Source organism: Etheostoma spectabile, chromosome 10, assembly GCF_008692095.1.
Source record: "Etheostoma spectabile isolate EspeVRDwgs_2016 chromosome 10, UIUC_Espe_1.0, whole genome shotgun sequence".
In the NCBI taxonomy this organism is placed as follows: Eukaryota; Metazoa; Chordata; class Actinopteri; order Perciformes; family Percidae; genus Etheostoma; species Etheostoma spectabile.
In genome coordinates this window covers 8,798,027-8,813,186 of record NC_045742.1, presented here as the reverse complement: position 1 = coordinate 8,813,186, position 15,160 = coordinate 8,798,027, and the positions used below count along the sequence as shown (strand labels likewise).

At 40.1% G+C, this 15,160-nt stretch overlaps 1 long non-coding RNA gene across 1 annotated transcript in view; it reads right to left on the bottom strand.

The window, feature by feature from the left end:
- Nucleotides 1-15,160, bottom strand: part of LOC116696531 (uncharacterized) — an 18,278-nt gene that overhangs the window by 1,034 nt on the left and 2,084 nt on the right. The window contains exon 2 of the long non-coding RNA XR_004333759.1: nt 13,782-13,787. This is a non-coding gene — a long non-coding RNA (uncharacterized LOC116696531). The remainder of the gene's footprint in view (nt 1-13,781; nt 13,788-15,160) is intronic.

Here is a 15,160-nt window from a genome sequence, read left to right as displayed (position 1 = left end):
GTATATGCCCATTAAAAAATGTTTTGAGGAACAAAGGTTCAATGGTTTTATGACACCCATCACCCACCTTACAGAAGACAAACGTCTGGATCTTCCTGATGGCAGCGAGGAGGTGCTAAGTTTCCTGAGTCTCAAGGTCATTCTTTCTCCATCTTTTATCCAAGAACAAAACAAAATAAACGTTTATCATCTTTAGTACTTGCCAAACTGCACGTACGGTATATGGGAATGTGAATGTAAAAGAAAAACAGTACTCATGTGGACTACTTAATATTTTAGAGTTTGTAGGCTACATTTTGATTCTTTATTATCAATAATATTCCAGTTTTTGGCCTTTATGTACTTCTACCAGTTTCATTCTCATTGTCATCATCTCATGAGTTAATTATCTTCCTAAGCAGCTGCCTGCAAGGTTGTCAGAAAACGTGTTGACTGACATTTTGAGTGCTTTTTTTCCTATCCAAGTTAAAATGCCTCCTACCCTCAATAATATTAATTAAACATGTGTATAACTTAACTACATGTATTAACTTAACCCCTGAAAGCAGTTTTATCTCTGAAATGGCACTGCATTCTCTAAACCACAGCAGATATGACGCAGAGTTGCTTCTCCACACAATGGACATGTATTTCATTGGTCACAGTTCAGGTAACTTAGCCACACCAATTGCTAGTTACCATAACCTAATTACACATTATTAATTATTACACCTTTCAGTCATAACCAACACAATAAATGACGTTACCGTGTTCTGAGGTAAATTACCTGGCTTAACTTGCCGCTAATTTAAGGTCAGTTTTAACTGCTGTCAAAAACGTTAATTCTGTCGTTCACAGCAACACGCGCAGGTGCGTTTAATTGGATTTTAACACGGTCAGTAACGTCATGTGAAATACTCACTTCCGTTCACCGCCCTCAACTTCTTCTCATCTGTTAAGAATCACATGTCGAGTAGACCATCTTCTTCTTTAGGGTTTTACGGCAGTTGGCAGCCCACATGTGTGATTACTGCCTCCTACTGGTATTAATCGTTATCTATTTTTTTCACCCCAGATAGCTTGAACGCTGGTGCTTTAAACGACTTGTGAGTGCGCAAGCGCACTGCCTTCCACAAGTTTACATAGACGCTACTGCTGATTGGGTAGCACCTCTAACACACGCACACACACACACACATACACACACACCAAACGAGATAAAAGGTAGGCTACAGTTCCACTCGGCCTGCGTTCCATACCCATACTATATAGTATGCTACAAAGAGACTTAGTATGTTACATTACATAGTAGGCCTAAGTCAAATGCAGTATGGAGAATGTCTTACTCCAGCCGATTGGAATATGCAGTATGCACACCATTACTCCCTAAAAACTTGTATTTCCGCTACGTCAAGCTCTTTGACCCTAAGCCCATGACTTGCATAGACCTTTGAATGAAAAGAACAGAAATCCTGAATTATATTAGCAGGATGAAAATGAAAAGTTGCACTTAGTGGCAAAGTATGGGCTAGTTTTATTTCTAAATCTTGGAAAATTAGGCAGACTAGACTTAATAATACACGCATACAATGTGACATTGGTTTATTTGATGCATGTCAAGTATAAATGCATATCTAGAAATTTGCATATAAAGATCCCCCATCTGAGAAGATTTTTGTTAGACATAACAAAATGTTGGTTAATCTAAAAGTTAATATATTTGAGCAATATTTAATTGTATTCTACATATTTTCCAGTGTAACGGTATGATGGTCAATTTAAGGGAAGTCTAGTCGCGGTTGCAGCCCTACCAGCAACCATTTCAGCACCACAGTGAAATAGACAGCTCCTCTGCTCACAGTGTTTCAGCACTCTGACCGTCAGAGGGCTACCCATGGCTCTGGTAGCTTTCTCCATGACCTCTCTGCTTTCCCTTAACCATAGCGTTAAGTTAACCCTAAGGTTCTGACACACCAAGCAACAAGTGGCAACAAAGCCAAACACATTGTTGGAGGGCCCATTTTCTCTACGGGCCCAGTGCAACCACACTGCACTGTCTACATTCACCCCCCTGAGCCCCACCCAGGCTGCCTCGGATTTTAACCAAAATGTTTTTTTTAATCCTACATCACAGCATTAGCACAGTGGTAACTATGGCTACGTTTTGGCAGAATGTGTTATCTCAGTTTATCTGGCTTTGGCTTTATCCATCCATCCATCCATCCATCCATCTTCATCCGCTTATCTGGTATCGGGTCGCGGGGGGAGCAGCTCCAGCAGGGGGCCCCAAACTTCTCTTTCCTGATCCACATTAACCAGCTCCAACTGGGGGATCCCGATGTGTTCCCAGGCCAGGTTGGAGATATAATCCCTCCACCTAGTCCTGCGTCGTCCCCGAGGCCTCCTCCCGGCTGGACGTGCCTGGAACACCTCCCTTTTAGCTTTAGTGAGCTTAAATAAAACTTTTTGCAACTGTTGCTGCTGCACATTGACATTCACTTTGACTATTAACATCATTATTTTACTTTTATGATCTCCATATTCATCCCATTAACTTAATAAAATCTTTCCCACTTAAAAGAAAATTGGAAGCTAATTTTGGGATCACTCTGGCTATGAAGCCTCATAACCAAAGAGAACATTTGCTCATATTAAAAGTAAACTAAGCAATGTGTACTCTAGACTACTCTGTCACAGTCTGTTAAACACCTTTATTTGGAAGTATTATCATTACTTTTGCTAACAGCTCAGCTTGCAGGCAATTTAAAAATGTTGCTAAAGTCAGTGCTGCATTTGAGTAAATGTGCCACTGAATGTGCCTTGTGCCTTTCCCCACAGATCTCCTCCCTTAAGTGGAGTTCTGCCAACATACAGCCATTATCATCGTTTTTGCAGTCCAAGGATGATCCAGCCTCACCCATCTTATGTGCGGATCCTGAGAGCTGATTTTCCAATCTCAGTGTGTCAACCCATGGTGCCCTGGGAATGTTTCATCTGTTTACTAGTCTTTTTCATCTAACATGTTCTCTTTGTGATCTGGGTGTAGGTGGCATTACCTCTCATCTCTACCTCCTCACACCCTCAACCTTATGTCTCCATGGATAGTATGAGCAAAATGGCATTTGTTTGGATTTAACTTGCCCATGAACCTACTTGGGTTTACTCAAATTCATGTATCAGTGGCAGTAGGCAGTATGGTTTGTCTGTTCTTGCCTTTCTAGCTATTTGTTAACCATTTATCTTGTTGGCACTGGTTTCCTAGTCAGCCCTAGCATTGTGAATCATTAAAGCTTGGGATTCCCGCTAACTGTTGTCAGACATGTTTAGCCTTGAGGTAAATGAAATGGCTTGTCTCCACCCCATTGATCAACAGTGCAATTGAAACTCGGACATGTTAAGGGAGAACTAATTAGGGGGAGGGGGGGCATAACTCATTAAGACTTATTAAAATAAAGATCAGAAAGACACCCAGCATTTTCCTGTAATCTAGAAGTTTTATGTGCCGCCCTTTTAATATATTAATAAGTCCAGTATAAGTGATTCTAAGGTAGATGTTTCCTTATTGACCTAACTTTGCCTTTTACACCAAACAATGCTAGCATTATGCCGCCCCAGTGTCTGATTTTAGATAGCATGCTAGCATTCTGGAAGCAAAAGAGGGGTGACGTAGCGTTGGCGTCTCGTGTATACGCGTGTCCAGCTACCGACTTTCAGTGTCCTTAAACTGAACTGTAAGCCGGAATACTACTTTTCAGCATTGAATAGGCTGTGTGAAAGTGAATATAGTAACGGTCCAGTGATACATAAACAGGTAGGACCAAACTTGGGAGAAAACATGGTAAGCTCTATTATGCTTGATGAAGAATTTGATTTGACAAAATGTTGATCTTGAATTGCAGCACTGGTTTGAACATTATAAAGGTAAAGTCTTTTGTATTGGCAGGAAAATGATTAAGAATTAAATATGATCAAAATAATAAATTTGATACAAAGAACAGAAATAAAGTTTTAAAGTCATAAAATATAATTGGTTCAGCTCATTTGAAGTGTGTCAGTGGTTCAGGCATGTCACTGTGATTTCCAAGCACTTTAAAGAAAGACGTTACTGTCATGTAAATGAAGCTGAATATAGCTCCTCTGTATCTGTAATAATAAGGGAGATTAAGTAGAAGAGAACGGGCTGTCCAGTCCTCCACAGATTTGGACAATGATGTAATTCAAGTAGCATCTCCATAAGAGTGGCCTTAGCTCCGACCTTAGGTTATGTAATTGTGTTTATTTTAAGTTTAGTTCTAGAGTTGAGCTTTCTGCCCGCAGTGTTCAAGTGTTTCTAACAGCCTTTCAGCACACCTGTGGTACATTCGGTGGCAGAGAGAATGTGGATAATAATTACACCATTTGATTGTTCCCAAGGGGTCTGAAAGTTCACACGGGTTTAACGTTTATCAACTAGAGACGAATTAGATGAGATGAGATCCTGCTCATTTAGCTTGCCATTACAGATTGGTATGTTTACTAATGCTTTTAGGGATGGTGCTTTGGTGCAAATGTAGCCTGCTGCGCCAATCATGTTTGGCAGACAGCAACAGTATTGAAATCTCTTTTGTTTCAGTCTGTTCTTGTGCAGAATAAAGCACTTTGATTCATGGTTTCTGCTATCAGCTTAATAGCTCTATCCACTGCATTTGGGAGCATATGCTATACCATTGGCTATAGACTCCAACTGTGCCCAGAAAGTTCAATACCACCATGCCATTGTTGGGCTTGACTCCGTTCACGTGAGTGTTTACATCCTAATTTATTACTTTGATCAGCTAATGTGTTTCTAATTGAATACAGCTGCTTCTCAATTTGTTCATAAGCTGTAGCTCTGTTAATATTGTCAATGCCAGTATGTTTTAACAATCCAGTAAATGCTATTTTGTAATCTGCTTAATACATCACATTAAGAATTAAACTAATTAAAAATCTCTTGTACATCACTCCACACTGTTACATTTCAAACCAGATATACATTTTAATCATGCGGAAGAAGGTTTTAACTTGTTTTATGACTTAGGTTCAACAATACTGTACTGTATGCCTGCTTCTTATGGATGGGTTTCTGCAGCATGCTCCATTTTCTTCCCTCTTTTTGTTGTGTTGACTTGGCATTGAGAAAAAAGATAAATGCACTTTGATTTGTATGGTAAAAACTATTCAATTACACTGCAGATGTTGTGCTTTCAAAAGGTATGATGAATACAAAAATGTGATCAAGTAAAAACAGGTGCGCAGGTTTTTTTAATGCAAAAATAGATAGCAGGTGTTTGAACTGGCACACCTGATTCCTACCAGTTGACTATAGATGTGGAGGGAACTTGGAGTGATGCTTCTCTCTCTCTCTCTCTCAAGCCTCTTCTTGATTTTCTTTTTTAATGCTTGTTTCAAGCAATGTTTTTTTTTAACTTTGCTTTACTGACAGGTAAGTTGATAAGCATTACTTTTTGAGACAAAGTATAAATGTGATAAGCTGTGGGGAAGTGACTATGAACATGTCCACATAGTGATTGAGACAAGTGTAAATTAATTGATTTTGGGATTAGGATTTAAAGATTTACATAGACAATAATCTGTATGTTTTTAATTTTTATTAAGATAATTTGTTGCCATTTTAGACAGTTATTTGTATAGGACAGCTTAGTCTTGAAAGGGGAGAGAGAGGGGGAACAAAATGCAGCAAAGGGCCGCAGTTCAGAGTCAAACCCGTGGCTGATGCGTCAATGAGTAAACCTCTATAGATGGGTGCCCGCTCTACCAAGTGAGCAAACCAGGCACCCATATATATTTTCTAACATTCTTTCAAATTTCAACATTTTGTTGTCTTGGAACCTACGCCATACCTTATGCTGTAGCCTGACATGCACCAAATTTAACTACACATTTTGGCGATGCAGATTGCAACAACTGTGATTGGTCCATTTGGCCGTGGCCAAATTGCCCCCCACTTATTTCACTCTCACTCGCTCTAGATATGATATGCTAGAACAACACAGATGCCTGCACACAAGTATAAAACCTCCCAACTAATGACTCAGTGGAGGGAATGGACAAACAAGTGTCTCCTCTGTGCTTGCTGATCACAGTTATAAAAGCGATAAGCAGGAAAAGTTAACCCTCTCCTCAATTTCATGTTCATGGAGAACGAGAACCTGGAATTGTGTACGAGGAAATGCAACGCTGTCAAGCCACGGTCAAGTGGACCAATCGCTGTTGTTGCAGTCTGCGTCGCCGTGATGTGAAGTTACATTTTTGGAGAGGTGCACGTCAGGCTTAGGTCATGGCATAGGGTCTGTATCTATGTGCATCTATGACATACCCACAGTGTAGATTTAACGCAGAACCAGTATTTTCTGAATAGAAGTCTGCACCTACAGGGTGATCTATAGTACATTATCCTTCTTTCTGGGTAATTCTAGATGCTGTGTCTAATTCCTTTTTCTTTTTAACTTAAATACTTCAACTAATGTGATTTTGAATTAAGCTCCATACAGGTCCTACGTGATACTGTTGCTGTAGATATAAATAAACGCTGCAGACCAACTGTTACAAGAAATCAGTTATTGTGATGCACCATAGCAAAAATGCATTCAAAGCCCTTAGCCATCAGTCACACTTTGTACCGAATATTTAAAGAGTGTAGTATTTATAAGTCATCCTGCTTGTATTGCCTTGGCACTCAGTCAACATGACCCCACTATGACCCCAGCAGTCACCACCTGGCACTAGCTGGATCCCACCCAACTCCGTATCTTACTGTATAATAATCTATAATTATCTCTCGAACCTTGAAAGAGGTTGTCCTACTCTCTCGTGTGAAAGATTCTGCCTGCAGCGCTGTCAACAATTGAATAAGTGTATGCTGGAGCTCTGGGTACTTTGATGTCGTAAGTATATTTCTTTAATCAAGACTTATCCACGGAGATAATAGCTTCATAGATAATAAAACGAATATAATGTGGTGGTCATTAAGGATTAAACATTTAAAATTACAAGTGAATGGACAAGTAAGCCCTGAAGACTGTCCTGTCCTTCACAACTCCCTGCTGCCTGCTCACAGGCACACATTAATACTGCAATAATCCTCTTTGACTTTTTGCCATTTAATACACACAGTGTATTAGGCGTATGCATAAATTCACCTCAAAATTGTGATAACAAAGTCCCTTTATGATTAGAATTAAGAATATTACCTACTTTCAATTCAGTATTGAGTTTATTAGCAAATGCATGACTCAGGGATTATGGCAAAGTTTTGTAGAAAATTGATACCGAGAAGAGGTGTTGTTTTTAAAAGCCATCCTTTACTTAACAAGATATTTGGTGTGCAGTTATTGGCACTAATGCTGGATCAGTCAGGTGACATTGGTCATTTGCAGTGAATATCAGCAGTTCATTTGACGGTTTGTGAGTTGGGATTTGAGAAAACATACCTATCGTCTAAATAGGAACAGCTAATGAGGCTGTTTTTTCTGATTAGATGTCGGAAATGCTGAGTTCAGAGATAAAATTGAATGCAAGGTTAATTTTTTTTTAATTGTTCCCCATAGATATTGAACTCTTCCTAACGCGAAACTGGTGAGACTCATCACTATGAGTATATTTTCCCTAATTAAGTAACAGATGTACTGTACAAGCAAAAGCATAATTATTGTTGACTGTATTGCCCTCATGTACATTTTGTAATAACAAAATCAAGCTTGTTACGTTTCCATTAGCAAATTATTCTTGCCAAACATCCTTCTGCAATTTCACTTAAAGCCGAATACCTCTTGGAGGAAATGTCATTCTGCCCAAGTTATTTTATCCATTTGTTTTCTTCAGTGTCTTAGGCAGAATAGTTATCATAAACATATCTGCTGAAATTCTACTCTTTTTTTGTGATCAAATTTCTGATTTTTTAATTACATTTTTTTTTGTATTCAGAAAACCTAACGTTCACAAATGTAAATGTAACAAACAGTTACAAACAACACACTGCAACATAGGAACGCGTCCCAGGGACACAAAAACACAGAGAGGAAAAACTGGAGGGAGGGAGACAAAACAACACATGCAGAAACAGACACACACAGAGACAGATATAAGACAACCAACCAGTCACATAAGTAAACAAAGGAAAAGGCTGCAGCACAAATTGACAGCATAAACTTTAGGGACTCAGCAATGCTACACCAAGTGTCCAAAGTCCTCCCGGGGCTCCACCTATTGCTCCTAATAAAACGTTTTATCGCGTCCCACAATATCCTAGGGTCTTCTACAGAGCCAACATTAATGTCTGCAAATATCTCGAATTCTGCTATAAACTGATTGATGTAGGATTCATTTTTCAGTAAGGAAGTATTAAAGCACAATCTAGCAGCACGTTGAGACAGTGGCTCTAGGGTGGAGACACAGAGAACCCCTTTATGGTCAAACAATGCCATTGGGAGTAACACCGCTTTATCAATTGAATGAAATAATTGAAGGGTTGCAAAAAGAAAATCTGTTCTGGAAAAAGATTTATGTCTACCTGAGAAAAAAGAATAATCCTTACAGGGGGGATTAACTGCACCTTAAATATCTATAAGACCCAAGCTTCTGGTCCATGATTTCAAAGCATTTGTGGCTTGCACCTGAGCCCCAGTGACCTTTGTGTTCAACCAATCAATACACAGCATTGAAGTGTGCACCAACAATAAAAGAACAGTCCGTTCAATCCAGCATTTGATTGGTGAGCGTACCATAGAAACTGTCATCAAAAATATTAGGCGCATAAGCTGACACACACAATTCTGCCTGTATTGTCTGGCCAAGAGGACAAAACTTTAAGCGGAAGATTCCGTTTGTTAATAATGGCCACTCCTTTTGTTTTTGAGCTTGCTGAGGAGGATGCAGTTGTATGATAGAATCTGTTGGCTAAGTGACCAGTATCAGTCTGTAGCAAATGTGTCTCCTGTAATAATACTATGTCAACATTTCTCTTTTTTAAGTATGGCCAGGGTGCTGGCTCGCTTGTGAGGTGCATTCAGACCACCACAGTTCCAAACTAAAAATGTAAGATTGCCCATTATCAAAAAAGCTGCAATCTAAATGAAAGTAGATTTGGAAAAGCAACATGCTACTGCTTTTCACTTTTTAAAATCCTAACAATGGTGCCTCCAAAGTTAAGTCCCTCAACATACAGAACATGTAAGACTCAGAACAAAAACAGACAAGACAGGGACACAAAAGGGAAAGCGAGAGGAGGGGTGAAACCTAGCCAGAAGGCTAACACTGCAAATAGGTCTGTGATCAAGATTTGACACAGGGCAGCAAAAAGGAACAGCAGTCCTAAGTTACCTGGTTGCAACAGAAACTGGTTCGGAACTAAATCGACTTTAAAATCAATGTATTTCCCGTACACAAATATAGGAAACAAAAAGCACAAAATAGCAAGTGTAGCAGTATGAGTTTGGCTCATGACTACCAGCTCTTTTGGCCAATCAGTAGAGCGGGACCCTGCATAAAAACGGCTAGTACCTCTCCCACTGCCTCTTGCTATCTAAATGGGTTGGGTTTTCTTGTTAGCTATTTGGGGCTAATTTTCTTAAACACTAGGAACCGGGCTGAGGCCGCCGCAGTCATGTTAGTTGCCTAGCATTACAACCACCAGCTGTTTTGACAGAGCTACTGTTTTTGCCCAGGCTGCTGTTTTGCCTACAGTAAAGTGCACGACATGAACGTTGATCATCACTGCTGTGAGAACAGCCGTCCGGCCTGCACGGCCACGGGGCTATTGCAATCCGGCCATCAATGTGTGAGCTTGAGTTTTAAATGTCTGAATCTAGCAGTGGAGGTTAGCTTCCCCCCCCCCCCCCCCCCCCCCCTCCATTATAACTTAGTTGTTTCTTTTCATTTGGTTTGTTGTCAGTTCTGGAAACACCTGCAATGACATTTCCTTGGTTTTCCTTTCCTCTGTTATCAAGCCTAGTTTTATATTGAAAGATTTGAGTTTCTTTTTTCTAAGTATAAGTATAGTTAGTACTGTTTTAGATTCGTTAAGTGTTTCCTTTCTTTCTTTTGAATTGATATATTGTGTTTAGGTTTTTTGGGTTGGTTCTTTGTTTTATGGTTACCTCCCAGATTGATTTCTATTGATTGAGTTGACATCTCTAATGGTTTGTGTGTTCCCCCATTTTCTGGCCCCTTTTTTAGTAGTTGAGCGCCAAAGGTGGTGGTGTTAATGACCGGGTGGTTGTATTCCCTTCCTGTGTGCTGTGTGTCTCAGTGTCCCAGTTTTTCATTTGCTGTGTTCACTGTTTGTGTGTGAGTTTTAACGGGTGACTCTACCTGGGATCCCTTGCCTTCCCCGTTTCTTTCTCCCCCTCCACTGGTAAGCCTCAACCCAAGTATAATTTTCCCCTTTCCTTTTGGTATGACTGTTTGCTGTAAATTTAATGTTTTTAAAGTTAACTGATTCTTGTTAAAACATAAACTGTTGTTCTTTTTTAAGAAGTTGAACCTCATCTCTGGCCCTTTTTGCAAACTGGCCTTTGTGTCCTTAAAGTGTACTGATAGCATTACAAGTAGTGAGTAAATCTAATTCTTTGGACAAAATTCCCAGGTTGACCTTGTCGGTGTCTGCATTCTGTCCACTCTCGTGCCGCCACACCAGCACATTGGAAAGGAGACTTTAACCTTATTAACCTACGGAGCATAGGCTATATTAAACAGGAAAGATATTTCATTCTAAAACACAGTCTCTGTAATCATATCAGATAACAATGCAATAAAACTAGGACACAATAAGAGATTAGGACAAGCCAAGAGTCCATGTTCACCAGGCAGTTGTTTTAATCTCGATCTTCTTCCACAGTGCTCTCTGCGATAGAATCCGAGGCGCCGGCTGTCTCCGGGGCAACAAGAAGACGGGGCGCAGATCAGCATATTTAGCGGAGGTGAAAGATCTGTACTGGGAACCTTCCTTGATATTTAGTGTTGCTGGGTAGCGCAGGAAAAAATCCAGACCCTTGATTTGATAGATGGCTTGGCGCCGCTTGACTGTGAAGTTGCTGTAGTTCGGGGAAAAGCAAATATGTATGCCCCCGACCATGGGTGGAGTTTTCTGCGCAGCCTGTAGGATTGCCTACCTGTTTGTGTATATGGAGGAGCTGTTGTGGGATGTTAAAAAATCAACGTGTGATTTGTATTGGTGTTCTTCTTTGGGCTATCACTGTAACAACGGTGGGCTCTCATAATCTCGATCTGAACATCTGCCAATTTCGGGAGACACTAGGTAGCGCGAGAGATACTGAATAACAGTGGAGCCTTCTAGTCCCTCTTATAGCCCAACGATCCAGATGATGCATCTTCTGTTTCTGTCCTCCATATCTGCTAGCTTCACCTCCAGCTCTTGAAATTTGAGGCCATGGCTGTCAAGAATACTTGAGTTGCTTTCCAGGGTGGTTTTTAGATTGTCCACATCAGATCTGATAGAGCCAAGGCTTGCAGTCAGAGATGCTAGCTGAGCATGGACAGCAGTTACCTTCTTGTCGATATCCACATGTTGAATCTGAGACTGAATCTGAGAAAAACGTGGTTTGAGGTAGCTTTTTTGTTTCTCCAGTAATGCTTCTGCAAGGGCATCAGTATTGCTGCGTTGGTTTTTTTGTTCTTATTTGCCATTCTGCTTTAAATGACTATTAAGCACAAAGCGATAGAATATCAGCGTTAGAACCATATAACACAATTATTTAGCTAAATTTGGCCAAGAGCTGTATTTTAAGCCGCCATCTCTGTCAAGCCGATTACGTGACTGATGTTATTATATTTATGTAGACTAGTATTTAGTAGACTTTTTCTCAGTTTAAAAAAAAATAATAATCTTATGACAATGTGTTATTTTTCCTTGTACTCAGTCTTAATCTCAAGATTTAGTAGACACAATGTTATCCATGTTAGAAGCGCTCTCCGTATAACTGTCCCTCACAAAAGTGTAGCATTAGTTGTCAAATTGAAAAGAAGACAAACGATTTAACAGAAGACCAGGGTCCTCATTTATAAAACCTGTTACGCAAGAAAAAGTTGCGTGAAGCAGGGTGAAAATTGTGGTCGCAACATTTCTTCTAAAAGTCAAGAGTTATAAAGAATTGCATTTTAGTGACCTCCGATGGTGACCTAGATGTGAGCACACTCTAAATTTTAATTTAGTTTTTGTAACAATCAATTACTTCTATCCATGAATTATAAAAATGGATATTTCTATCCAACAAATAAATCTATTTAATGTCAGTGTGCCATTCATAACCAAAACACCTGCACCACTTAATTACCCTGATGAAGGCAATATGATTCCAATCCACTATTGGTTTATTGGAAATAATTAACCTATTGGGACATTTAATAAATAGCCCTACAGTTCCGATGGCCTGTGTATTGCAACCAATCAACAGCAGGAACAATTTGGCATTCCTCGAAGATTTAGCAAGAGGTATGCATAGTGAGCACGTTTTTTGTGACGACTGCGATTTTCTGGCCCATGATGATGAATGGCTTTTAATAAGTTTCCGGTTACCTAGAGCTATGCTCTTGAAAATCTGTGGTGAATTGGGACCGGCTTTAGAAAGACCCACCCATTGGAACAGACCCATACCTGTACATTTGCAGGTGTTTTTTTGGCTACTGGGATGTTCCACTGCAAACTGGCAGATCGATCCATCATATCACAGCTATCATTCAGCGCGTTTATGCCAGCTGCATTGGAAGGTTTGATTCGAATAACCCCTCACTATATAGGATTTCCCTATGCTGTTGTTGAGCCGGCCCAGATTAAAACACAATTTGCAGTAATGTCCGGTCTCCCAGATGTAATTGGAGCAATTGACTGAACAGATGTTGCGATAAAAGCAGTCTGAGAACGAGTATGCTTTTGTTAATCGAAATGAATGTCATTAAATTAACATGCAAATCATATGTGATGCGAACATAATACTGTTAAATGTTGTGGCTCGCTGAACTGGCTCAACACATGACTCTTTCATATTGACAAAAAGCAGTGTAAGGAGACGGCTGCAGGCTGGCCCAGTGCAGGACGGTTGGCTTTTGGGTAAGGCTATATATGTGCGTTTTTCTTTATCTTAACCTTTTTCTAGGGTGGCTTTCTAACAATAATTTATAACACAATTTTCACGCACGAGATATTGGGTATCCGCTAAGGAACTGGCTGATCAATCCCTTCCCCAACCCACAAATCGCGGCCCAAAACCGCTTCAACGCTCTACACGGGCGTGCTCCTAGTCCTATTATACGCGCCTGAAAAGGTGTGTTGGATGATTAGGACCTGTGCTATAGGCGATTGTACAACATGGCACAACGTAATGAAGTCCCTCAACCTGACGAAGGCCATTCAGCAGTTATATTGCGCAAACAATTGATGAAAAAACAATTTTTTATTGATGAAAGCTGGGAGGGAGGGAGACAAAACAACACATGCAAAAACAGACACACACAACCACATACATAAACAAACAGACACACACACACACACACACACACACACACAGAGGTCAAGGCTGTAGCCCAAGGCTACAGCCCAGACTTCAATAAGTTAGCATTGATGCGCTGTGTCCAGGGTTAGTGATGCAACATTTATGAATTGTTTATGAATAATTATTTTTTCAATTATTTCATTGAATTACAAATGTCAGCTAATACATTGCTGATATTACGCACTTTGGTGGTCAAATTATTAATTGATGAAATGATTTCTCTCTGTGATTGTAGCACAGCATCAGTGAGGACACGGCCGCCTGCCTCACAGCGGTCGGTGCTGATGGGCTGTGTGTGAAAGGAGAGGTCGTCGCTGGCGGGACCTGGAGCAATGGAGCCGCTACTCGCAGATGTGGAGAGGTTGTTAGAGGAGCCTGGCACAAGGAAGTTGGAGCCCCTTGTGCTTGACCCAGCAGGTAGTTCATTCATATCATCTTCACAAATTCATAATACAAATGAAAGAACATGATTAAGATAGACAGTTGTGATTAGTGGTGTTGATTTTAGTCTTAAATGCATCAACTTTGTAAGAAAAACAAAACAAACAAGCAAACAAAAACACAAAATGTACCTGCATTGGTGTCACCCTCCTCCTCAGGCAAAATCCCAGACAATACAACCTCTCCAACAATACCAGTGATTCTCTCGTCTGAAGCTGACGGTGCCCACAAACCCAAACCACTTCCTGTGGCGGCTGCCCTTAGTTTGCAGGCCGAGATGCGCTTCTTTGCGTCCAGCTTCAAGTCATACCATTTCTTTTTTACTTGGTCAATGGTTCTTGGAGCTGAACTAACTTTATTGACAGCATCGGTTGTACGCTGCCACTTTATTTCTTTGAGGCGTCCAAACAAGATTTTGTTTCAATGTTCTACCTCTGTTAGGAGCACCTCGATATCACAATCACTGAATCATGTTTTTTTTCTCCATTTTTAAATTTCATGATTGGTCATCAAGGGTTCCTTTACAAGGCTGGAATATTCACTGATTTATTAACACAGACCTTATTAGGACAAATGTGGGACAACCTTGGGAGGAGCGTGAGGCTCGTGCACGGCCGCTTAAGGTAACACACATCCGTATTTATAACATGAAGAGTGCGTACAGGTGTGCGCCACATGGTGTTATGAATCAGAATTAGGTTTTTGCGTGAGAAAATTCTGACTTTTTGGTGCACAAAATCTTTCAGAATAGAATCTACACAGAGTTATAAATGAAGCCCCTGCTGTCAAAATTAATTTGACAGAAAATTTTATCTTTAACATTTTGTCTTTAAGACAAAAAATAATCATATAAAAGGTGTATCCTTGGCATCCGCAATTTCTTGGCACAATAATCTGAGATAGAATATATTTCAGGAGGTAATAAAGTGTCATTCAGATTTTTTGTAATGTCAATGGAAACACAAAGCTTTCACTCTAGGATATTTTGGATATTAATCATCATGACGATCACGACAAAATCAACACCATCCACTAGAATAACAACAGTAATCCAAGGCTCACTGTGATAACTCCAGCTCTAACAGTCTCGCATTAGTACAACGTCAAAACACTGTGAGCTGAATCTTTATGTAGCATACCTGATTGTCACTGCTGATTTGGCACATAGTTCATTTAAATCTGCACAAGTGCAC